The following is a 25,045-nucleotide window of genomic DNA, read 5'->3' as shown; positions in this document are numbered from 1 at the left end:
TATGTCGTACCTAGTAGCCAGAACGCACTTCTCAGCCTACTATGCAAGGCCCGATTTGCCTAATAAGCCAAGTTTTCCTGAATTAATATATTTTCTCTAAATTTTTTCTTGTGAAATGATAAAGCTACTCATTTCATTATGTATGAGGTCAATTTTATTTCATTGGAGTTAAAATTAACGTAGATATATGACCGAACCTAACCAACCCTACCTAACCTAACCTAACCTATCTTTATAGATTAGGTTAGGTTAAGTAGCCGAAAAAGTTAGGTTAGGTTAGGTTAGGTAGGTTAGGTAGTCGAAAAAACATTAACTCATGAAAACTTGGCTTATTAGGCAAATCGGGCCTTGCATAGTAGGGTGAGAAGTGCGTTCTGGCTACTAGGTACGACATATATATATATATATATATATATATATATATATATATATATATATATATATATATATATATATATATATATATATATAAAACAGAAAGATTCGAACCCAGACAGCAAAGGGCTCCAAGCACCTTTGCGTTTCCAGTACTTTCACCACTAGGCCACAACGACTTTTAAAAGAATTGGAAATCATAAGACTCCTAACCCAATTCCCAATAGCATTCGGTTTACATTTTGGGCACCGATATTTCATTAAATAACCACTAGGCCACAGATTGTGGCCTAAGAACATACGAATGAAAGAAACTGCATAAGGTCTATTTGTCCATACAAGGCAGCTGTTATTTATGTCCACAGAATCTCATTCATATTTTTGTCTAACCTTCGCTTGAAACAATAAATGAACCCTACTGTTATTATATTACGCGGTAATTGGTTCCACAAATCAACAACCCTAATACCGAACCAGTATTTACCCAGGTCTCCTCCACAACACAAGTTATAAACTGAAAAAGAAACTGACATGACTGTATCACTATTCATAACTGACATTAAACTAATAAATGTATCAAACCTGTTTTGAAAGTTCTTATTGATATATGTCCCATAGTCTGATACTATTATATGTAATACAGATATTTCTAGGCTAGTTATAAACCCGCCATCCTAACGGAGCGTCGTACTTAGACATATACTTTACCTGAGGCCAAACATCGTCGTACTACAAAATGGTAGCGGCTCGCAGAAATTAACAAACTGTCCCGTTTTCTCTTTTGGGTCCTCTGGTAGGTTAGAATAAGGACACTTTAGTACGACTGTTTGTTGACGTTGTTAAACCTTAGTAGGACGGGCTGGTATGAGTAGGCCAGTTAAACTTGAATTTGAAATCGCGTGTATAATTAGCACGGAGTTGTGGTATGAGTATGAATTAGATATGTTGCTAAGATGACATACTGTGTGCAAAAATAGCTTCTTGATTATGCAAATGAGAGTTGATTAACTGTTGTTAGCAATATGTGTATGCATAATTAACTGCACTCTGCAATGCTCATGTTTAATTTTAATGACTTCGTGGCATAGTGGTAAAGCACTCGCCCGACGCTATGAGAGTGCGTTTGCCTGGGTTCGTATCCTGGCCGCGGAGGATTGACCAGGCGCGAATCCTTAACTATAGCTTCTGCTCACCCAGCAGTGAATGGGTACCTGGTTGTTAAACAAATTGCAGGTCGTATCCCAGGATAAAAAATAGGATTAAGGACTTGCTTGAGACGCTATGCGTGCTAGTAGCTGCACAAGATTGTAAGAACTCTTATATATAAATAAATCAAACAAAACAACAATTATGTTTAGAAGAAAGGTTTCGTTTTAGCAGTGCTTCATGTATCTGTAGGTGTTTGTCACTATTTAGTGAAGTTACTTCACTGATATGTTAAAGAGTCAAGCTGACCTAAGTGGTGGTTAATTAGATTGTACAACATTAGGGAGAAGGTTATTGAGCTCCTCCCTTGCTTGTGTGTAGATGCCTCAGTGACAATGAACCCTGGAAACACAAACCGTAACTGTCTCTATTTTCCGCTTGTTACAACTTGTAATAAAGTTGCTACATCTTGGCTTAACGTGTTTATGACGTATTAAAACGTTGTTACAACTTGCTATATTGGTTGTTATAACTGGTTAGGTGGTGTTAAAACTTGTTCGAACGTTGTACCAACGTCGTAGTTTCGGTGTATGTTTGGCGGGAAGACACTGAGGCACTTGGTAGAAGCAGGTTATGCTGATCATTCCTCTGAGAAAGTAGACATTTATGTACTCTCGCTCAGTTGTTAAATTGTGGCTGAAAATCATGTAGTAAGTGAGTTTCTGTTGAGTTTATTTAAAGTGCATCAGGAGAGAATATTTTGTTAATATAGTGAGAAATACCCCAGAGAGTTGCCAATCTTTTTTGTTGAATTTTCAAGTCTTATTAATGCCTGTGACCAATGGTGCCAGTGAGTGTTGGTTCTCTTTCCTTGAACGTCTCCTTCCTGCACCATGGAACTGATGACGTTATTGGCACCAGTGTCAATAATCAGCAAGGCACCAGTGTCACAAGGCACCAGTGTCACAAGGCACCAGTGTCACAAGGCACCAGTGTCACAAGGCACCAGTGTCACAAGGCACCAGGGTCTATTAAATGTAAGTTTCTCATTATGTGCAGGCGATGAGTCACAATAACGTGGCTGAAGTATGTTGACCAGACCACACACTAGAAGTTGAAGGGACGACGACGTTTCGGTCCGTCCTGGACCATTCTCAAGTCGATTGTCGAGAATGGTCCAGGACGGACCGAAACGTCGTCGTCCCTTCAACTTCTAGTGTGTGGTCTGGTTCTCATTATGTGATACAATGTATTAATTCTTTATTGGTGGGTATACTCGTTACCTTCCGTCTACTCCTGCAGGACAGGAATTTTCATAAGTACTAATTATTCAGTTGAAGCCGGATTGGCAGCCGGAATGCAAGGTGATATTTAAGACTCCGTAATAATTAATTCCCCAAAAATGTTTTAACAAGTGTATATTACGTGTTGTCTCGTAAACCTTGCAAGCATCCGGATAAAGAGAGATTAGAGCGTTGTCATTAAAATAACACGGTTTTGTATATTACATAAAAGGCAACAGTCTTATAAAATTTCAAAAAATTCAAAAGACGTGTTGAACGGCAAATAAAAACACAGAGTTCTTTCTCAACTAATTATCCAAGTACCACGAGTTATTAGTGATGATTAGAGCTACCATTGGTTATTAGTTATTAGATATTAGTGATTAGTGACGATTAGAGCTACGACGCCAGAGTCCTGTACCTGGAGTTATTAGTGACGAGCTACGACACAGAGTCCTGTACCTGGAGTTATTAGTGACGAGCTACGACGCCAGAGTCCTGTACCTGGAGTTATTAGTGACGAGCTACGACGCCAGAGTCCTGTACCTGGAGTTATTAGTGACGAGCTACGACACAGAGTCCTGTACCTGGAGTTATAAGGAATGAGCTACGACGCCCGTGTCGTGTATGCCTGTCGTTCTAGTAAGGAGCTTTAACGTCTCAGTCAGCACCGAATCCAGTTGAATTATTGGACACTAAAAGACTCAATACATTATTGGTTTATTGATGTTGACATTGAAGCCTCAAGCCTGAAGGTACTGTAAACAAAACCATTGTCAGGTACTGTACTGATAACAAAAACTTTTAAGTCTTTCCTGTTCACAAATCCTTAGCAGTCATAAATAATCTTTGAACTTCCTGTTGTCACATATAATATAATTCACCTTCACGGTTCAGGCTTGTGGAGCTCCTTCCTGTTAAACATTCAACGTGTCCACTTACATTAGTTAAAATTTGCTCAACAGTGGAGTCTATTTCCTTCAACCACTTCCCACTTTACAAGTGTTCCTTGTAGATCACATGTTCGCGATTTCAACTAGTTATTATATACCCGCTATAACTTACTGCACATATGATACACAATTTTGTTGTGTTAACTTTTTTCTTCTTTTTGACAGCTAATGTAAAATATTTGATGGTTGATGCTTTGGTGTCATGATGTTTTCAAAAGGAATATCTCATAAAAAGTATCACACAATCTGGAATAGGTAATTAAATTTAAATTTATTTTAATTAAAACTAATTAATAGGTAATAGGTAAAACTAAATAGGTAAAAATAGGTAAAAGTAAAACTATAAAAAAGTAAAATAGGTAATAGATAAAACTAATTCATAGGTAATTAAATTTAAATTTATATTAATTAAAACAAATAATAGTAGGTAAATTATTATGTAAATGTTTTGTTACCGTGCAGAAACGTGTTTTGAACAAGTTTGGTTCCATGTTATTTTCTGTTAGGAGCAGCTGTTACCGAGATGTTGACGATTAACCCACAATAGTCGATTTGGGACTGATGGCCATCATGCAGCCAAGTTGGAAAAAAAATTAAAACCAGGGGCCAGATTCACGAAGCAGTTACGTACGTACTTATGAACGTTTTTCTTCTTAGCATCTTCGTAGCGGCTACGGCAGTATTCAGGTAGGCATTTACGTATAACATTTTTCGTAAGTACACCCCCTCGCATCAAGGACGCTCTGGACCACTCGTAGCTTTACGTAAATTGGATATAACTTAATTTTTCTCTACTACACAACACGGAGGATCGATATTATTATAAACGAACATTTTAGCTGGCGAGTTTCATCAAGACGGAGTCCTTCGTGTTAACTGAATATGCATTCCCTGCTTGAAACTTGTAGTAAATATGTCTTTTATGATGTTAGAATTAGTTTTATAATAGCAAGAGTAGTTATAATAACAGTAGTTATTAAGTAAATAAACACTAGTGAACAGGAAATATGAGAGAAGGTGATGATCCCGGGCTGTGGGAGCATTTACTATTACCAAATGCCCCTGTTCACTTAGCAATAAGTATAACTAGGAGTGTACCTTATTTATACATACCCATTTTTCATTTATTTTCTTTGATTTTATTTTGAAATTAAATCTTGGTGAGGCATAAAAGAAAAATATGCTACACAAATGATGTTAGGTAAGGACATGGGTAAAAGTTTCAAAAACGTTTCTCATTGAATACTTAAACCTATAATTATGACTATATGGACTATTATTGCCTGTTAAAAAGGAGAGGGGGAAGTAGGGGTTCAAAACCTCTTCCTGATACACAATTTAATTGTTTAACAATAAGTAATTATCAAAAGAAGGCACCATGCCGGGAAGGCTATGCAACAGTAAGGCAGTGAGGTGAGGCAGCAACTTATTTGAGGAATGCTTATTGAATTTTATTTAACTTATAAGCTGAGGCAGCTTATTTTATTTGAGGAATGCTCAGCTCATTCCTCTACATTTAGCATGGAACAAATTTGTTTCCAAGACCTCTTCCTGTTACACAACTTGGCTGTGTGTAACAATAAGTAATTATCAAAAGAAGGCACCAAGCCGGGAAGGCTATGTAGCAGCATTGTGTGTAACAATGAACCTAATTTTTTTAACATATCCTATCAGATTCAAACAAATCCTGTCAGCTGAAAAAATACTGATCCAGTTATTTAAATAAAAAATATAATGCAACAAATATTTATGGTTTGTTTAAACTACCATTTGTACTGTATATCCAAAGAAGTTTTTTTTTTATTAATATTATTTTCTACCCCAGACGTGGCCACACATTTACAATGCTAACCAGCATATATACATTTTCGTCTGTCCACCATGGACACGGTTAGATTTTTATTAAACATATAGTTCAGGGATTTATTGAACAATCAACCAAAGAAGGTGATTGTAATGCCTTTAAAATGCTAAGCTAACCTACATACGTAAATACATAGATACACAGATAAATGCTACCCCTACATAAAGTGTTCGATGTGTCTTTTACATAGTGTCATTAATGTGCATTTACAAAGGTGAAATGTAATTCTGGACAGCCTCCATATATACTTTATACATATTGCCACAAGAATCCCCCTAGAAAAGGAGATTGAGCTTATTCCATCATCACCTGTTCAACCACACAACGTCTGCATATTCAAGAATAGAGAATTACCAACAAGAACAACAGCTATATTGCCCAGACACCTCAGTCTAGACAGTCTATCACCACCCTACCTCCCCCAGTACCCGTCAGACCAGCAAACCTGGCGTCTCCAGGATCACCCCAATCGTTATTTAACAAGCACATTGCTCGGTTCTACGTGCTGGCCTCCAATTATTGAGACACTAACGCCACCTGCACGGTCAATTCCCCGTATATATAGAAGCCAGCCAGCAGCCACCAGCAGAATATTCTCCAGTGCTCTAGCGTCTACATCTGCTCCCACACTACTCTGTGTGGTGGTAGATCTAAGCCGTTTGTACATAGTATTTCAGCACAGTTATTTTCATCTTAACGTAACGTTCACTTGTATGTTTATATATATTTTTTTCCTTGTGTTATTAAGCCAAGTCATTGAGAAGTTTATTGTATCTAAAATTGTTAAATTAATTTTTTGGTCATAGTAAAGTGTTTACACTTTGTGTACTCGACATTTGGGTTTTGAGAAAACTGCCAGATACGTCTATATCACAGACGTATTCTGGCCACTGTAACATCACATTGCCGAGTTCTTGCTCTATTAGTCCTATATGTGAATGTCTCCTCACGATATCTTTCATAATATTTAATGCTATAATTTTCGGGTCTTTGTGAATTTGTTAGGTCGGTGAGATTTTCATTAAATATTTGTTTAAGTATTCTCTTTTTCACTGCTAATGAAACACCCATATAAATTTCTTCTACTGGTTTTCTACAGGCTGTCTTTGCAAGCATATCAACAGTGTCATGCCTTGAGATGCCAACATGTGACGTTATCCATAGGAATTTAATTTTAAATCTGTTTTCTTTAGCAGCTAAAACATTCATTCGAATATCACTGACTATTTTCTGGGTGTTACTACTATGTGCGTTCAATGCCAGGAGTGCGCTCTGCGAGTCACAGTTTATAAGTCCACTACCTTTGTCTTTTAAAAATTCAGTGGCAAGGCATATGCCTGTAAGTTCGGTTTGAGTTGTACTTGCCCAGTCATTGACGCGCTTCATTGCTGTATGTACTAGAGATGATTGTTCAAATATATTATATGCGCATCAGGTACATCTTCCTCCTTCTACAGAATCGTCGGTATAGCACTGATAAACATCGTTACCCATACCCTGAGTACTCTCAGTGATACTTTTCAGTGTTAACGGTTTTAATAATGTAAAGTGCACACTATCTTTCTTGGGTGCAGTTACAAAATCAACTGATAGATTCCAGTAATCCCATGGAGTAATTGGTTGATTAATCTTTAATTGAGTTGGGTCCATATTTAATAATTTGATGGAGTTGGGAACCTTGTAAAACCAAAATGCATAATCAGATTTCGATCTTCTTTTATAGACCTCAGGTGAGTAGAGAATATTAGAAAGTTTAGTTTAAAACTTCATGTGTTGCCGAGATCCAAATTCCAAAGAAGTGAAAAGTTGAGACATAATGAAGAATTCAATGAATGATTCAAAAGAAATATGACTATTACATATCAACAAGAGAATTTAATGATTCATGGTTAAAACGATTTAATAAGGATAATACTGGTAATAATACAAACTATAATTTAAAACCTTTATTACAGATTTTTTGTATTAAGAAGGTTAGGTATACACAGCAATGTGCTGCTCCCCTCTTCTATATAAAAGATTACACAGTGTAGATAAAAAAACTAGCTATAAGTTCATCTAATACTCCCATCTCACAGGATGGTTAGTCATACATGGAATCAGGGGAGAAAATACCAGCCTCAATACAAAAAATAAATCAACTCTGACTAAACAACAACTTCACGATTTCACAAGAGGTAAACACTGAATTAAATAACATTATATTATAATTACTCTTGCCAGTTTCTGCAAGACTCCTCTCAAACAATATATATTTTTTAACAATCTTAGGTATGCACAACAATGTGCTGCTTCCCTATTCTGTATGAAGGACCACACAGTGTAGAACAAAAACCACCTACAAGTTCATCCAACATCCCCACCTCATAGGACGGCCAGTCATACATGGAATCAGGAAAGTACAAGAAATGTAAGGCTGATCAATTAGCTCCCACTGGCAAAATCTGGGTACAGCACAAGAATATCTTCCAATATTCCTGTATGTGTATGAAGTAATTACAGAGCTCAAAGTACCTCATACCATCTGGTATGAAGTAACTGATAACAGGCAATCACAGATATAGTGTTGGAAAGTAAGTCCTCTCAAGTAGGACCGAAAACAGAAGTTTTTCCACCCAGAGAGTTAAAACCCACGGAACAGCCTTCCCCCTGAAGCCGTAAATGCCAAAATCCAGCTAGAAAATATCATTAGGACAATTGGGGGGACTTAACAAGCCCACAGCTTTTTGTCCTCGTCGAGGCCACTAGATAGTTAGTGGCCATTGGGTAAATTTAGGTAAATATATACGTAAATAAATATCATCGCTTCTCAAAACTTAGGAGCTACACACCCTATCTCTTAGAATTACTTAGGTAAACAAAAAATGTAACATATTTGTTTACTACAATATCGGTGTTGACTGTAGAAGTCGAAAAAACATAGCTTTACTTCGAAATATGCTAATTTTATAAGAAAATTTTACGTAAATAAGTGGCAAGTGATCACGTATAAGCTCTGATATGCCAGCTTTGTGATTTGCTACAGCTGTAAGAAGAAAAATGTTACCTTCTCTCTGATTGACCAAACTAAAAGCCTAGTGACATCTAACGAGACCTAAGTGAACTACTTAAATATCTTCATAAGTACACTTTTCTGAATCGCACTTTGGCACGTCCTTAGCCAGTACCTAAGAATCTTTGTAGCACACATTCTTACGAAGAAATACATGGAGCTTCGTGAATCTAGATCCAGATTAACAAAACAGTAACACAAGTATTTACGCACGTAAACATCTTTCCTCGATATTTGACGGCTTTGGTTACATTTATTAAATAACTTACAAGCATGAAAACTGCCCAATCAAATGTTGTTATTGTTATAAACAGCCTCCTGGTGCTTCGGAGCTCATTATCTGTTTAATAGTTGTAAACAATGCCGCCAAAGATTGAGAAAAGATGTACAGGATTTTAAGTGCTTGCGTAAATGCTTCGTGAGTCTGCCCTCAGAATCGCGTACCAAGCCCATGTATCATTCCATGGGATCAAGAAAACATTTCCTAAGGAGAACAGCTACATACACGACCTTACAACAGTGTTCTCATGACCATTCCTCACTAGTCAATTCCCGGTACTCAAAATTGCCGCTGTTTATGCCCTGAAATCTTTATACAAAATTTATGTTACCATAAATTGTTATACTGTATATGACTATTGTTACCATACCTCACTTTCTGACAGCACACTCGACGTCTTGTTGCCGGGGTCTCCAGAGGGACGTGTAAACCCTTAGTCCCTCGTCAGGCGCATGCTACTTAGTAAGTTTCACAAAAACGACTTATTTCACTTCTGGGATCATGACCCTTCACCATAAGCTCCTCCAAATTTTGATTCTTTTTGTGTTGACACCACCTGTGGTGTCTCACACATCTGTCAGGGTTATCTTGAGGTTATCTTGAGATGATTTCGGGGCTTTAGTGTCCCCGCGGCCCGGTCCTCGACCAGGCCTCCTTTTTGTTACACACAACCCCAGGAAGCAGCCCGTAGCAGCTGTGTAACTCCCAAGTAGCTATTTACTGCAGGTAAATATTTATAGGTAACAGGGGCATCAGGGTGAAAGAAACATTTTGCCCCTTTGTCTCCGCCTCCACCAGGGATCGAACCCGAAACCTCAGGGCTACGAATCCGAAGCGCTGTCCACTCAGCTGTTAGGTGCCCTCCTACTACTCACAACTGTGTAAATATTCAGCTCGGATCTGCCTGACACTACACAATTGTTGAATCCAGTAACCGGATGCGAGTGACCCGAGCACATTCGCCTCCTTCATGTACTTTTTATAGGAATGAAGTTTTTATCCAACGATAACAACTGACTCCATTGACGTGGCAGCTCCCATTGGCTACCGATGATTTTGTCATGTGACATCATACTAGACACCAGTCCTAGATGTTTCTCTAAGCTTCGAAGTGTCTTTCAGAACCAAAACAAAGTTGAGACCTTCCAAACACGTCCTAAACTATCCATGTCTGCTCTTGTCTGTCTATTATAAACACGAGTGTGAACATTTGACGAGCTACGTCAGTGTTCCCATTGTGTACAGTGTCGGTGTTAAACAGTATATAGGATATAGGTATAAATGATCCATGGTATGTGCATTACAGATAAAGAATATCATGCAACATGTTAGACACAGCAATCATAAAACATATATTACGATCATAGAGTTGCGTCGAGGAGAGTCCTGTTACCTGAGCAGGATGAGGACAGCACCAACATCACACAACATAACTTAGAGTGGCGTCGAGGAGAGTCCTGTTACCTGAGCAGGATGAGGACAGCACCAACATCACACAACATAACTTAGAGTGGCGTCGAGGAGAGTCATGTTACCTGAGCAGGATGAGGACAGCACCAACATCACACAACATAACTTAGAGTTGCGTCGAGGAGAGTCCTATTACCTGAGCAGGATGAGGACAGCACCAACATCACACAACATAACTTATAGTGGCGTCGAGGAGAGTCATGTTACCTGAGCAGGATGAGGACAGCACCAACATCACACAACATAACTTACTATTGCTTTCCCTACAAGTCCACAGAGAATAAATATATTTTAAGTTCACTAGATAATAGTGAAACCTCATGATGTTCATATATATATATCAAACGCCAGTCTTGCCAGGGACGCTGTCCACCACCATCAGTGTTGCCAGGGACACTGTCAACCACCATGAGTGTTGCCAGGGATGCTGTCCACCACCATGAGTGTTGCCAGGGACGCTGTCCACCACCATCAGTGTTGCCAGGGATGCTGTCCACCACCATGAGTGTTGCCAGGGACGCTGTCCACCACCATCAGTGTTGCCAGGGACACTGTCCACCACTATGAGTGTTGCCAGGGACGCTGTCCACCATCATCAGTGTTGCCAGGGACGCTGTCAACCATGAACAATGTTGCCAGGGACGCTGTCCACCACCATCAGTGTTGCCAGGGACACTGTCCACCATCATCAGTGTTGCCAGGGACGCTGTCAACCATGAACAATGTTGCCAGGGACGCTGTCCACCACCATCAGTGTTGCCAGGGACACTGTCCACCACCATCAGTGTTGCCAGGGACACTGTCCACCACCATCAGTGTTGCCAGGGACACTGTCCACCACCATCAGTGTTGCCAGGGACACTGTCCACCACCATCAGTGTTGCCAGGGACACTGTCCACCACCATCAGTGTAGCCAGAGAACACTGATCCCGGTATTGTTGCCAGATTTGCTTATATTATTGTTAGTATTGCAAGGGATGAAACCCGCCTCCGGCAGTGTTGCCAGGGACACTGTCCACCACCATCAGTGTTGCCAGGGCGAGGCTAACTCACCTGCTGATTGGTTTCGCGAGCCTCCGCTGGTGAGGACCTGTTCTTTATGTGAGTGTGGCATGCCACCTTGGATCACTGTGTGCACTCACCTTGGTGTGCTGGCGGGGGTTGAGCTCTGGCTCTTTGGTCCCGCCTCTCAACTGTCAGTCAACTGGAGTACAGATTCCTGAGCCTACTGGATTCTATCGTATCTACACTTGTAACTGTGTATGGAATCGGCCTCCACCACATCACTGCCTAATGCATTTCATATGTCAACTACTTTGACACTAAAAGCGTTTTTTCTAATGTCTCTCTAGCTCCTTTGGGAACTCAATTTCCTACTGTAATCTATAGCGTGTGTGCCCCTTGAAGAAAGTAATTTATCTTTATCTACCCTATCAGTTCCGTTGAGAATCTTGTAAGTAGTGATCATGTCCCCTCTAACTCTTCTGTCTTCCAGTGACGGGAGGACTAGTTCCAGTAGTCTATCCTCGTAGCTCATACCTCTCTGTTCGGGTACTAGTCTGCTGGCAAACCTTTGAACCTATTTCCAGTTTTGTCTTATGCATGGACTATATATGGACTCCATGCTGGAGCTGCATACTCTAGGATTGGTCTGACATATGTGGTATACAAAGTCCATATTGATTCCTTACACAAGTTTCTAAAGGCCGTTCTTATGTTGACAAACCAGGCATATGTCGCTGATGTTATCCTCTTGATATGGACTTCAGGGGACAGGTCTGGCGTGATATCAATCCCCAGGTCCTTCTCTCTCTCTCTGATTCTTGAATGATTTCATATCCCAAATGACACCTTGTATCTGGCCTCCTGTTCCCTTCACCTATCTTTATTACATTATATTTGTTTGGGTTAAACTTGAAGCCTCAAGCTGTTCTCTGTTTTAATCTTTCTCATATTTTTTGCATCGTCATCAAACATTGAGTGGAATGAGTCTATACCCTCTGGAAGATCATTTACGTATATCAGGATAGGACCGAGTACAGAGTCCTGTGGGACTCCACTGGTGACGTCACGCCAGTCTGAGGTCTCGCCCCTCACTGTGACTCTCTGCTTACTATTGCTTAGGTACTCCCTTATCCACTGGAGCGCCCTACCAGTTACTACTGCCTGTTTCTCCAGTTTATGCACCACTCTCCTATGGGGTACTGTGTCAAAGTCTTTCCGACAGCCAAAGAAAAGGCAGTCCGCCCATCCTTCTCTTTCTTACCTAATCTTTGTCAACTGATCGTGGAATTCTATTAAGCTAGTGATGCATCATGTGTGTGTGTGTACTCATCTAGTAGTACTCACTTAGTTGTGTTTGCGGGGGTTGTGCTTTGCTCTTTCGGCCCGCCTCTCAACTGTCAATCAACTGTTTACTAACTACTTTTTTCCCCCACACCACACACACACACACACCAGGAAGCAGCCCGTGACAGCTGACTAACTCCCAGGTACCTATTTACTGCTAGGTAACAGGGGCATTCAGGGTGAAAGAAACTTTGCTCATTTGTTTCTGCTTCTTGCGGGAATCGAACCCGCGCCACAGAATCACGAGTCCTGCGCGTTATCCACCAGGCTACGAGGCCCCCTAAGTTGTGTGTGTGTGTGTGTGTACTCACCTATTTGTACTCATCTATTTGTGTCTGCAGGATCGAGCATTGACTCTTGGATCCCGCCTTTCGAACATCGGTTGTTTACAGCAATGACTCCGGTCCTATTTCCCTATCATTTCTAGTTTTAAAATTATGAATAGAATTTGCTTCCACAACCTGTTACTTAAGTGCATTCCATTTGTCCACTACACTCACGCTAAAAGGAAACTTCCAAACATCTCGGTGACTCATCTGAGTATCGAGCTTCCACCCATGTCCCCTCGTTCTGTTACTATTCCGTATGAACATTTCGTCTATGTCCACTCTGTCAATCTCCCTGAGTATTTTATACGTTTCTATCATGTCCTCCCTCTCCCTTCTTTTTTCTAGTGTCGTAAGGCACAGTTCCCTCAGGCGCTCCTCATGCCCCTCATAACTCTGGGACGGTTCTAGTTGCAAATATCTGACCCTTTTTCAGTTTACTTATATGCTTCTTCAGATAAGGACTCCAAGATAAGGTGGCATACTCTAAGACTGGCCTCAAGTAGGCAGCGTAAATCGCGCTAAATGCCTCCTTACTTAGCTTTCTGCATGATGTTCTAACTTTTGTCAGTGTAGAGTATGCTGCTGTCGTTATCCTATTTATATGGGCTTCAGGAGATAGATTAGGTGTTACATCCACGCCCAAGTCTCCTTCTCGCGTCGTCACAGGTAGGCTGTTCCTCTTTATTGTGTACTGTCCTTTTGGTCTCCTATTTTCTAGTCCCATTTCCGTAACTTTACATTTGCTCGTGTTGAACTCCAGTAGCCATTTCTCTGACCATCTCTGCAACCCTGTCATGTCCTCTTGGCAACCCGTTCTCGCAAATTCGTAAAGTCAATATTGACTTATTAACTACGTGCATAGGTGATATACTAAACATAATAGATACCCTTAAAAAGATTCATAGAAAACACCGACCTTACCTAACCTTGTTAGTATCTTAAGATAAGCATCTTATTGCTTCGTAATTACAGTTATTACTTAACCTATACCTATTATAGGTTAGGCAATAATTGTAATTATGAAGCAATAAGATGCTTATTTTAAGATACTAACAAGGTTAGGTAAGGTCGGTGTTTTCTATGAATCTTTTTAAGGGTATCTATTATGTTAAGTATGTCACCTATGCACATATTTAATAAGTCAATATTGACTTATTACATTTGCGAGAACGGGTTGCCTCTTGGAGGATCCTGCAATCCTCATCTGTCACAACTGTGTGTGTGTTTGTGAGTGTGTATGTGTGTGTGTGTGTGTGTGTGTGTGTGTGTGTGTGTGTGTGTGTGTGTGTGTGTGTGTGTGTGTGTGTGTGTGTGAGTGTGTGTGTGTGTGTGTGTGTGTGTGTGTGTGTGTGTGTGTGTGTGTGTGTGTGTGTGTGTGTGTGTGTGTGTGTGTGTGTGTGTGTGTGTGTGTGTGTGTGTGTGTGTGTGCATGTATGTGTGTGTGTGTGTGTGTGTGTGTATATATGTGTGTGTGTGTGTGTGTGTGTGTGTGTGTGTGTGTGTGTGTGTGTGTTTGTGTGTGTGTGTGTGTGTGTGTGTGTGTGTGTGTGTACTCACCTATTTGTGCTTGAGGGGGTTGAGCTTTGGTTCTTTGGTCCCGCCTCTCAACTGTCAATCAACTGGTGTACAGATTCCTCAGCCTACTGGGCTCCATCATATCTACATTTGAAACTGTGTATGGAGTCAGCCTCAACCGAATCACTGTCTAATGCATTCCATCCGTTAGCTACTCTGACACTGAAAAATTTCTTTCTAACGTCTCTGTGGCTCATGTGGGTACTCAGTTTCAACCCGTGTCCCCTTGTTCGCGTCTCACCAGTGTTGAATAGTTTATCCTTGTTTACCCGGTCGATTCCTCTGAGGATTTTGTAGGTTGTGATCATGTTTCCCCTAACTCTTTTTTCTTCCAGTGTCGTAAGGTGCATTTCCCGCAGCCTTTCCTCGTAACTCATGCCTCTTAGTTCTGGGACTAGTCTAGTGGCATACCTTTGGGCTTTTTCCAGCTTCGTCTTGTGCTTGACAAGGTACGGGGGTTAATCCTGGGGCCGCATACTCCAGGACTGGACTTACATATGTGGTGTACAAGATTCTGAATGATTCCTTACACAGGTTCCTGAACGCTGTTCTGATGTTAGCCAGCCTCGCATATGCCGCAGACGTTATTCTTTTTATGTGGGCTTCAGGAGACAGGTTTGATGTGATATCAACTGCTAGATCTTTCTCTCTGTCCTTTCATTAAGTACTTTATCTCCTATTCTGTATCCTGTGTGTCTGGCCTCCTGTTTCCACTGCCTAGTTTCATTACTTTGCATTTACTCGGGTTGAACTTCAACAGCCATTTGTTGGACTATTCACTCAGTCTGTCTAGGTCATCTTGTAGCCTCCTACTATCGTCCTCAGTTTCAATCCTCCTCATAATTTTTGCATCGTCGGCAAACATTAAGAGAAACGATTCTATACCCTCTGGAAGATCATTTACATATATCAGAAACAGTATAGGTCCAAGGACTGATCCCTGCGGGACTCCACTCGTAACGTCTCGCCAATCTGAGGCCTCACCCCTCACACAGACTCGTTGTCTCCTGCTGCTTAGGTACTCTTTTATCCAATGGAGTACCTTCCATTTCACTCCAGCCTGCATCTCTAGCTTTTTCACTAGCCTCTTGTGTGGCACTGTATCAAAGGCTTTCTGACCATCCAAAAATATGCAGTCTGCCCACCCTTCTCTTTCTTGCCTTATTTTTTGTTGCCTGGTCGTAGAATTCAAGTAACCATGTGAGACAGGACCTGCCATCTCTGAACCCATGTTGATGCTGTGTTACAAAGTTCTTTCGCTCCAGGTGCTCCACTAGCTTTCTTCGCACAATATTCTCCATCAGCTTTCATGGTATGCAGGTTTGGGACACTGGCCTGTAATTCAGTGACTCCTGTCTATCCCGTTTCTTGTATATCGGGACTACGTTAGCTGCTTTCCAAATTTCTGGCAGTTCCCCTGTTGCCAGTGATTTGCTATGCACTATGGATAGTGGTAGGCACAGTTCTTCTGCTCCTTCCTTTAGTATCCAAGGGGAGATTCCATCTGGGCCTATAGCCTTTGTCACCTCCAACTCTAGTAAACACTTCCTTACTTCTCCGCTGGTAATCTCAAACTCTTCCAGTGGTTCCTGGTTAGCTATTCCCTCTCTTATCTCTGGGATTTCTCCTTGTCTAAGGTGAAGACCTCCTGGAATTTCTTATTCAGTTCCTCACACACTTCTTTGTCGTTTGTAGTGAATCCTTCTGCCCCTATCCAAAATTTCATAACCTGTTCCTTTACTGTTGTTTTTCTCCAGATGTGGCTATGCAGCAATTTAGGCCGAGGTTTTGCCTTGCTTGCGATGTCATTTTCGTATTGTCTTTCTGCCTCTCTTCTCATCCTAACATATTCATTCCTGGCATTCTGGTATCTCTCTCTGCTCTCCAGTGTCCTGTTATTCCTATAGTTTCTCAATGCCCTTTTACTTTGCTGCTTAGCTAGCCTACATCTCTGATTAAACCATGAGTTTCTCATCTTCATTTCACTGTTTTCTTTTTGGGCTGGGACAAACTTGTTTGCTGCGTCCTTGCACTTTTGCGTGATATAGTCCATCATATCTGGGGCCGTCTTTTCCCTGACCTCTGTTTCCCATGCTATATCTGTTAGGAATTTTCTTATCTCCTCATAGTTTCCCTTTCGGTATGCTAACCTTTTGGTTTCGGTATCCCTCCTGGAGTTCAATAACCCTTCTTCAATCAGGTACTCAAACACCAATACACTGTGGTCGCTCATTCCTACTGGGGCCTCAAAACCGATTTCTCTTATGTCAGAGTCGTTCAGGGTGAAGACCAGGTCGAGTCTCACTGGTTCGTCATTTTCTCTCATCCTTGTGGGTTCTCTGACATGCTGGGTTAAAAAGTGTCTAGTCGCCACCTCCGGTAGTTTGGCTCCCCACATATCCTCGCCTCCATGCGGTTCCTTGTTCTCCCAGTCAATCCTTCCGTGATTGAAGTCCCCAATGATGAGCAGGTGGGATCTATTTCTACAGGCAGCAGAGGCTGCCCTCTCAATTATAGTGTTAACTGCCATGTTGTTGTTTTCGTACTCCTGACTGGGTCTTCTGTCATTTGGTGGAGGATTATATAATACTGTTACTACTATTCTTGGTCCTCCCATTGTTATGGTGCCTGCTATGTAGTCTCTGAAACCCTCGCAGCCCGGGATAGCCATCTCCTTAAACCTCCATTCCCTTCTCATGAGTAGGGCTACTCTGCCTCCTCCCCTACCTTCCCTCTCTTTCCTTATTACTGTGTACTCCTGGGGAAACACGGCATTAGTACATCTGGGTTCACTTCTTGTGCTCTTTCCCTTGTTACTTGTTTCCCTTGTGATCCCTTGTTGGGATCACAAGCACTTGCCTTGCTAGTGATCCCATCTATGTTCGAGTACATCACCCTGAAACTGACTCTCTTCTGCTTCTCCTCTGGGGGGGGGGGGGACCTGTGGGGTCTGGAGTGAGCGGGAGCTGGAAGGATCTGGTACGGGGAGACTGGTGGAAGAGGAAAGGCTTGGGGGATGGGGGGGGGGTGAGAGGGAGACGGTTGGGGGCATGGGTGAGAGGGGGAGGTTTGAGGGGTGCGAGGGGGAGGGTTGGGGGGATGGGGGGGTGAGAGGGGGAGGGTTGGGGGGATGGGGGAGAAGAGGGGGTGTTGGGGGGCAGTAAAGTGGGGAGGGCTTGGGGGGCGTGGGGGGGAAAGGGAAGGCTGAGGTGGGTGAGGAAGAGAGGAGGGTTTTGGGGAGTGGTGGAGAGGGAAAGGCTTAGGTGGGGTGGGGGAGAGTGGGGGGGGCGGGGGAGAACGGAGGGCTTGTGGGTGGGAGAGACGGGAGGGCATGTGGGAGAAGGGAGGGCTTGGGGGATGGGGGAGAAGTGAGGTCCTGGGGGGAGGGGAGAGCGGAAGGAAGGGGGGGGGGTGAGTGGGAGGAGGGGGGTGGGTGGTTTGAGGGTGCCTTAGGTGGGTACTTAGTGGGGGGCTGACAGGGGTTGGGGCAGATAGGGTGTCTGTTGGGTAGAATGTGGGGGTGGTGCCACACTCCCTGTGGCTATTGCACTGTTTGAGGAGGGTTCCCCACTCCCCTCTGGCATTGTAGGAATTGAGGTTCTGGCTCCCTGATTCCTTTCTCTCTCCCTGCACTCCTTCCTCGCGTCTGCTGCCTGCTTTCTCTCTTCCCGTGTCATATCCCTCTGCAGGAATACTTTTTTGAACTTCTCTAGATTTAATAGACTGCTCTTCCTTGCTAATAGTTCCTCTTTCGTGATTTCGCTCATGAATACCACCTCTATCATTCGGTCTCTGTTCTTGTAATACTTTCCAAGCCTGAAAACCTTTTCAACATTTTGTTCAGTTCCTTCCATCCTTACCTCATTAAGGATCTCGGTAACTGTGTTTTTGTCCTTGTCTCTCCGCTCCTTTGGTCTGGTCCCTGTTTGCTCCTTAATGCCTGCTACTACTACTGATCTATTTCTCTCTATCAGCCGGCTAGTACATCTAGCTGCTTCCTGAGAGGAAGCCACTTCCATGGCAACTTTCTTAACTGCAGACCTAGCTTCAGGGCACTTTTAAGCATTTCAGCAAATGAGAGCTGAGGTGTGGAGGTTCCATCCACCGTATCATTCCTGTCTCCCTGAGGCACGGTTTGTGTCTGGTATTGTGGAGATGTCTTCTTCAGGCATCTTATCTCCTCCTTTGCTGCCCTTAGTTCATCCTGCAGGTTGGCAACTGTCTCCCTCATTAGCTTCAGTCCTTCACTGAATTCATCCCACATTTCCTGGAATACTCTCTTCATCCAGGCTTCCTGTTCCACCCCATCCTCTGAATTTGTTCCAGCCGCGATAGTCATCCTGCGTTTGTCACTCCGATTTCGTGTCCCTTCCATGTTTTCCCTATGAGAGAGACAGAGAGAGAGAGAGAGAGAGAGAGAGAGAGAGAGAGAGAGAGAGAGAGAGAGAGAGAGAGAGAGAGAGAGAGAGAGAGAGAGAGAGAGAGAGAGAGAGAGAGAGAGAGAGAGAGAGAGAGAGAGAGAGAGAGAGAGGGAGAGAGAGAGAGAGAGAAAGGGAGAGAGAGAGAGAGAGAGAGAGAGAGAGAGAGAGAGAGAGAGAGAGAGAGAGAGAGAGAGAGAGAGAGAGAGAGAGAGAGAGAGAGAGAGAGAGAGAGAGAGAGAGAGAGAGAGAGAGAGAGAGAGAGAGAGAGAGAGAGAGAAAGGGAGAGAGAGAGAGAGAGAGAGAGAGAGAGAGAGAGAGAGAGAGAGAGAGAGAGAGAGAGAGAGAGAGAGAGAGAGAGAGAGAGAGAGAGAGAGAGAGAGAGAGAGAACTTTGTATACCACATATGGTCTGACATATGTGGTATACAAAGTTCTGAAAGATCCTTACACAAGTTTCTAAAGGCCGTTCTTATGTTAGCCAACCTGAAATATGCCGCTGATGTTATCCTCTTGATATGAGATTCATGGGACAGATTTTGCATGATATCAACCCCCAGGTCTCTCTCTCTCTCTCTCTCAGACTCTTGAAGTATTTCATCTTGCAAATGATACCTTGTATCTGGTCTCCTGCTCCCTATAACTATCTTCATTACATTGCAATTGCTTGGGTTAAACTCTAACAACTATTTGTTCGACCTTTCTGGCAGCTAGTCCAGGTCTTCTTGAAGCCTCAAACTGTCCTCCTCTGTCTTAATTCTTCTCATAATTTTGGCTTCGTCAGCAAACATTGAGAGGAATGAGTCTATACTCTCTGGAAGATCATTTACGTATATCAGAATACGCAATAGGAAGGTTCAGATCTTTGTTTCCGCCTCTCAACTCTCAGTTGATTTACGTATATCAGAAACAGGATAGGTCCGATTACAGAGCCCTGTGGGATTCCACTGGTGACTTCACGCCAATCTGAGGTCTCACCCCTCACTGTAACTCTCTGCTTCCTATTGGCTCCCTTATCCACTGGAGCACCCTACCAGTTACTCCTGCCTGTTTCTCCAGCTTATGTACCAACCTTTTATGCGGTACTGTGTCAAAGGTTTTCTGATAATCCAAAAAAATGCAGTCCGCCCATCCTTCTCTTTCTTGCTTAATTTTTGTCATTTGATCGTAGAATTCTATTAAGTCTGTAAGGCAAGATTTACCTTCCCTGAACCCATGTTGATGGGTTGTCACGAAGTCCCTTCTCTCCAGATGTGTTACTAGATTTTTCCTCACGATCTTCTCCATCACCTTGCGTGGTATACAAGTTAAGGACACTGGCCTGTAGTTCAGTGCCTCTTGTCTGTCACCCTTTTTGTATATTGGGACTACGTTAGCTGTCTGTGTGTGTGCGTGTGATTGTGTATGTGTGTGTGTGTACTCACCTAATTGTACTTTCCTAATTTTGCTTGCGGGGGTTGAGCTCTGGCTCTTTGGTCCCGCCTCTCAACCGTCAGTCCACAGGTGTACAGGTTTGTGAGTCTTTTGGGCTCTATCATAACTACACTTGAAACTGTGTATGGAGTCAGCCTCCACCACATCACTTACTAATGCATTCCATTTGTCAATCTCTCTGACACTAAAAAAGTTCTTTCTAATATTTCTTTGGCTCATTTGGGAACTCAGTTTCCACCTGTGTCCCCTATTGCGTGTACCCCTTGTGTTAAATAGACTGTCTTTATCTACCCTATTAATTCCCTTCAGAATCTTGAATGTGATGATCATGTCCCCCCTAACTCTTCTGTCTTCCAGCGAAGTGAGGTTTAATTCCCGTAGTCTCTCCTCGTAGCTAATACCTCTCAGCTCGGGTACTAGTCTGGTGGCAAACCTTTGAACCTTTTCCAGTTTAGTCTTATCCTTGACTAGATATGAACTCCATGCTGGGGCTGCATACTCCAGGATTGGCCTGACATATGTAGTATACAAAGTTCTGAATGATTCTTTACACAAGTTTCTGAATGCCGTTCGTATGTTGGCCAGCCTGGCATATGCCGCTAATGTTATCCGCTTGATATGTGCTGCAGGAGACAGGTCTGGCGTGATATCAACCCCCAAGTCTTTTTCCTTCTCTGACTCCTGAAGAATTTCCTCTCCCAGATGATACCTTGTATCTGGCCTCCTGCTCCCTACACCTATCTTCATTACATTACATTTGGTTGGGTTAAACTCTAACAACCATTTGTTCGACCATTCCTTCAGCTCCTCTGTGTGTGTGTGTGTGTGTGTGTGTGTGTGTGTGTGTGTGTGTGTGTGTGTGTGTGTGTGTGTGTGTGTGTGTGTGTGTGTGTGTGTGTGTGTGTGTGTACTCACCGAATTGTACTTACCTAATTATGCTTGCGGGGGTTGAGCTTTGTCTCTTTCGTCCCGCCTCTCAACTGTCAATGAACAGGTGTACAGATTCCTGAGCCTATGGGGCTCTATCACCTACATTTGAAACTGTGTATAGAGTCAGTCTCCACCACATCACTGCCTAGTGAATTCCACTACTCTAACACTGAAAAAATTCTTTCTTACATTTCTCTGGCTCATCTGGGTACTAAGTTTCCCCTGTTTTCCCTTGTTCGTGTCCCACCCGTACTGAAGAGTTTGTCTTTGTCCACCCAGTCAATTCCCCTGAGAATTTTGTAGGTGGTTATCATGTCCCCTCTTACTCTTTTGTTTTCCATGGACATGAGGTTCAGCTCCTTTAACCTTTCCTCGTAGCTCATACCTCTCAGTTCCGGGACGAGCCTGGTGGCATACCGCTGAATCTTCTCTAACTGTGTGTGTGTGTGTGTGTGTGTGTGTGTGTGTGTGTGTGTGTGTGTGTGAGTGTGTGTGTGTGTGTGTGTGTGCGTGTGTGTGTGTGTGTGTGTGTGTGTGTGTGTGTGTGTGTGTGTGTGTGTGTGTGTGTGTGTGTGTGTGTGTGTGTGTGTGTGTGTGTGTGTGTATGTGTGTGTATGTGTTTGTGTGAGTGTGTACACGTTTGTTTCGAAGTATATGTCAAATTGTGATAGTGATCTTAGTTAGTTTTTACGCATCATAGTTTAAACGAAAAAGGAGATGGCAAAATATTCGGCGAATTTATTTTAAAATGTTAATTCATTTCGAACATTTTTCTTCTCCGGGAATAAAAACAATTTTGACATTTTGTCTTCCAATTTGTATCCGAAGTCGTCAGCGGGGTCACTGAGATCTAGGCATTGCTGGGAATGACTAAGCACTCTCTGCACCTCTTGTTCATCCTCTAACACTAATTGTTAGGACAAATACACATTGAAAATATAATTTTCGCCCTTAAAGCGGACATTCTTCACGATGCGAGCGGACATTCTTCACGATGCGAGCGGACATTCTTCACGATGCGAGCGGACATTCTTCACGATGCGAGCGGACATTCTTCACGATGCGCGCGGACATTCTTCACGATGCGAGCGGACATTCTTCACGATGCGAGCGGACATTCTTCACGATGCGCGCGGACATTCTTCACGATGCGAGCGGACATTCTTCACGATGCGCGCGGACATTCTTCACGATGCGAGCGGACATTCTTCACGATGCGAGCGGACATTCTTCACGATGCGCGCGGACATTCTTCACGATGCGAGCGGACATTCTTCACGATGCGAGCGGACATTCTTCACGATGCGCGCGGACATTCTTCGCGATGCGAGCGGACATTCTTCACGATGCGCGCGGACATTCTTCACGATGCGAGCGGACATTCTTCACGATGCGCGCGGACATTCTTCACGATGCGCGCGGACATTCTTCACGATGCGAGCGGACATTCTTCACGATGCGCGCGGACATTCTTCACGCTGCGCGCGGACATTCTTCACGATGCGCGCGGACATTCTTCACGATGCGAGCGGACATTCTTCACGATGCGCGCGGACATTCTTCACGATGCGAGCGGACATTCTTCACGATGCGAGCGGACATTCTTCACGATGCGCGCGGACATTCTTCACGATGCGCGCGGACATTCTTCACGATGCGAGCGGACATTCTTCACGATGCGAGCGGACATTCTTCACGATGCGCGCGGACATTCTTCACGCTGCGCGCGGACATTCTTCACGATGCGAGCGGACATTCTTCACGATGCGAGCGGACATTCTTCACGATGCGAGCGGACATTCTTCACGATGCGAGCGGACATTCTTCACGATGCGAGCGGACATTCTTCACGATGCGAGCGGACATCCTTCACGATGCGAGCGGACATTCTTCACGATGCGAGCGGACATTCTTCACGATGCGCGCGGACATTCTTCACGATGTACAATGTCGCGTAAATGTTACTTTACATCTTTTAAATGCATCGTCGTCATGAACTGTGTCTCCTTATTGAATCACATGTGGTTCATGAATAGAAGATGTCATAACTCGAAGGTTAATTTGGTTTTGTTTCAAACTTTACGACGCGGCTTCAGCAGCGTTGAAAAAGTTATGTTTTACTTCATTGTTATCATTTAGTTCCTTATGCAGGCGATGAGTCACAATAACGTGGCTGAAGTATGTTGACCAGACCACACACTAGAAATTGAAGGGACGACGACGTTTCGGTCCGTCCTGGACCATTCTCAAGTCGATTGTGAATGGACTTGAGAATGGTCCAGGACGGACCGAAACGTCGTCGTCCCTTCAATTTCTAGTGTGTGGTCTGGTCAACATTTAGTTCCTTAGTTCATTGCAGTTGCTACATCATTTTGATAAATTTAACTGTATCTAAACCTCAAGGAGGACCCCCATCCTCATTAATGCTGCCTCTGCTAATTAGTGTCAGGCACACTATGCCTGACAATATAAATATTGGTAATGTTTAATGACAAACATCGTCTGAATGTGTTTCAGATATATTAAAACATAACTCTCCCGCAGTTATCTTCGTGAGATGCTGTGAGGGATCAAAAACCCTTAACTGGAGTCATAATGAGAACTGGTACTCGGGCCTCTACACAGGTCATCACGGTGAGGAATCACGAGCCTGTAATTTTTTTTATAAATAGGACACAAAATTTGTGGAAATATAATAACTATCTTATATATGAGAGTACTGTGTGGGAACGTGACTCTAGAACATTTATATCGTGCTCATTTAAACGAAGTAATGTAAGCGATCCTATCAAAGAGAACTGTGTAAACCTTCCTATCTATAAATTAGATTTCAATTTGTGTTTGCCAACAATCATACTATTGGAGCTAACGTGGGTATCTCTGATGGCACAGGTTTGCTCCTCAGGCAAGTTGTGTTCACTGCTGATAGATATCACTGTAAAGTCATGAGCCGTCCTCTCGCTGACAGTGATTCCACTGTACTGACCTTCGATTGTCATCGGTTAGATCTGAATCAACGTCAAGGAGTCTATTTACATAGCAAAAATGACACATGAGTTTAACAACCCTAAAGTTTCAACTCCATTGTTTACTCCCTAAAAGTCATGTGAGGCGACTTGTGCAGAGTAAGGTGAGGTGACCTGTTCTTCAGTTACGTGAGGTTATTTGTGCTGGACGGTTGTGCTCACTACATGCTCCTTGGCTTGCTCCCCACTGTTACCTTCTCGCAGGACTAGCGGACATAGACTAGTTCTTTGTGCAGCCAGTTCACATCCAAAAATTAATACTTAGCAAATTGCTCCATGCATGAACAGAGAACCGTGACAGAATCTGGTACAAACAGGTAGATGGTGTCACCAAGGGTTTTCCCTCTCTTACTTGCGAGTTTTTGCTTGTACAATAATCAGCTCAAGTCCTTAATGACTCGAACCTAAAACCTGACGTCTACCGTAGGCATGTAGATGACATAATGGTTTGGTACTTAACATTCAGCATTTGCTACAGCTTAAGGAAGCCTTTGATGGAAGTTACGTGATAAGTTTCACTTACGAGATGGTAAGAAAAGGTATTCCGCCTTTCCTAGCTAT

This window comes from Procambarus clarkii, chromosome 25 (assembly GCF_040958095.1).
Source record: "Procambarus clarkii isolate CNS0578487 chromosome 25, FALCON_Pclarkii_2.0, whole genome shotgun sequence".
Classification (NCBI taxonomy): domain Eukaryota; kingdom Metazoa; phylum Arthropoda; class Malacostraca; order Decapoda; family Cambaridae; genus Procambarus; species Procambarus clarkii.
Note: the sequence above shows the minus strand (reverse complement) of the source record.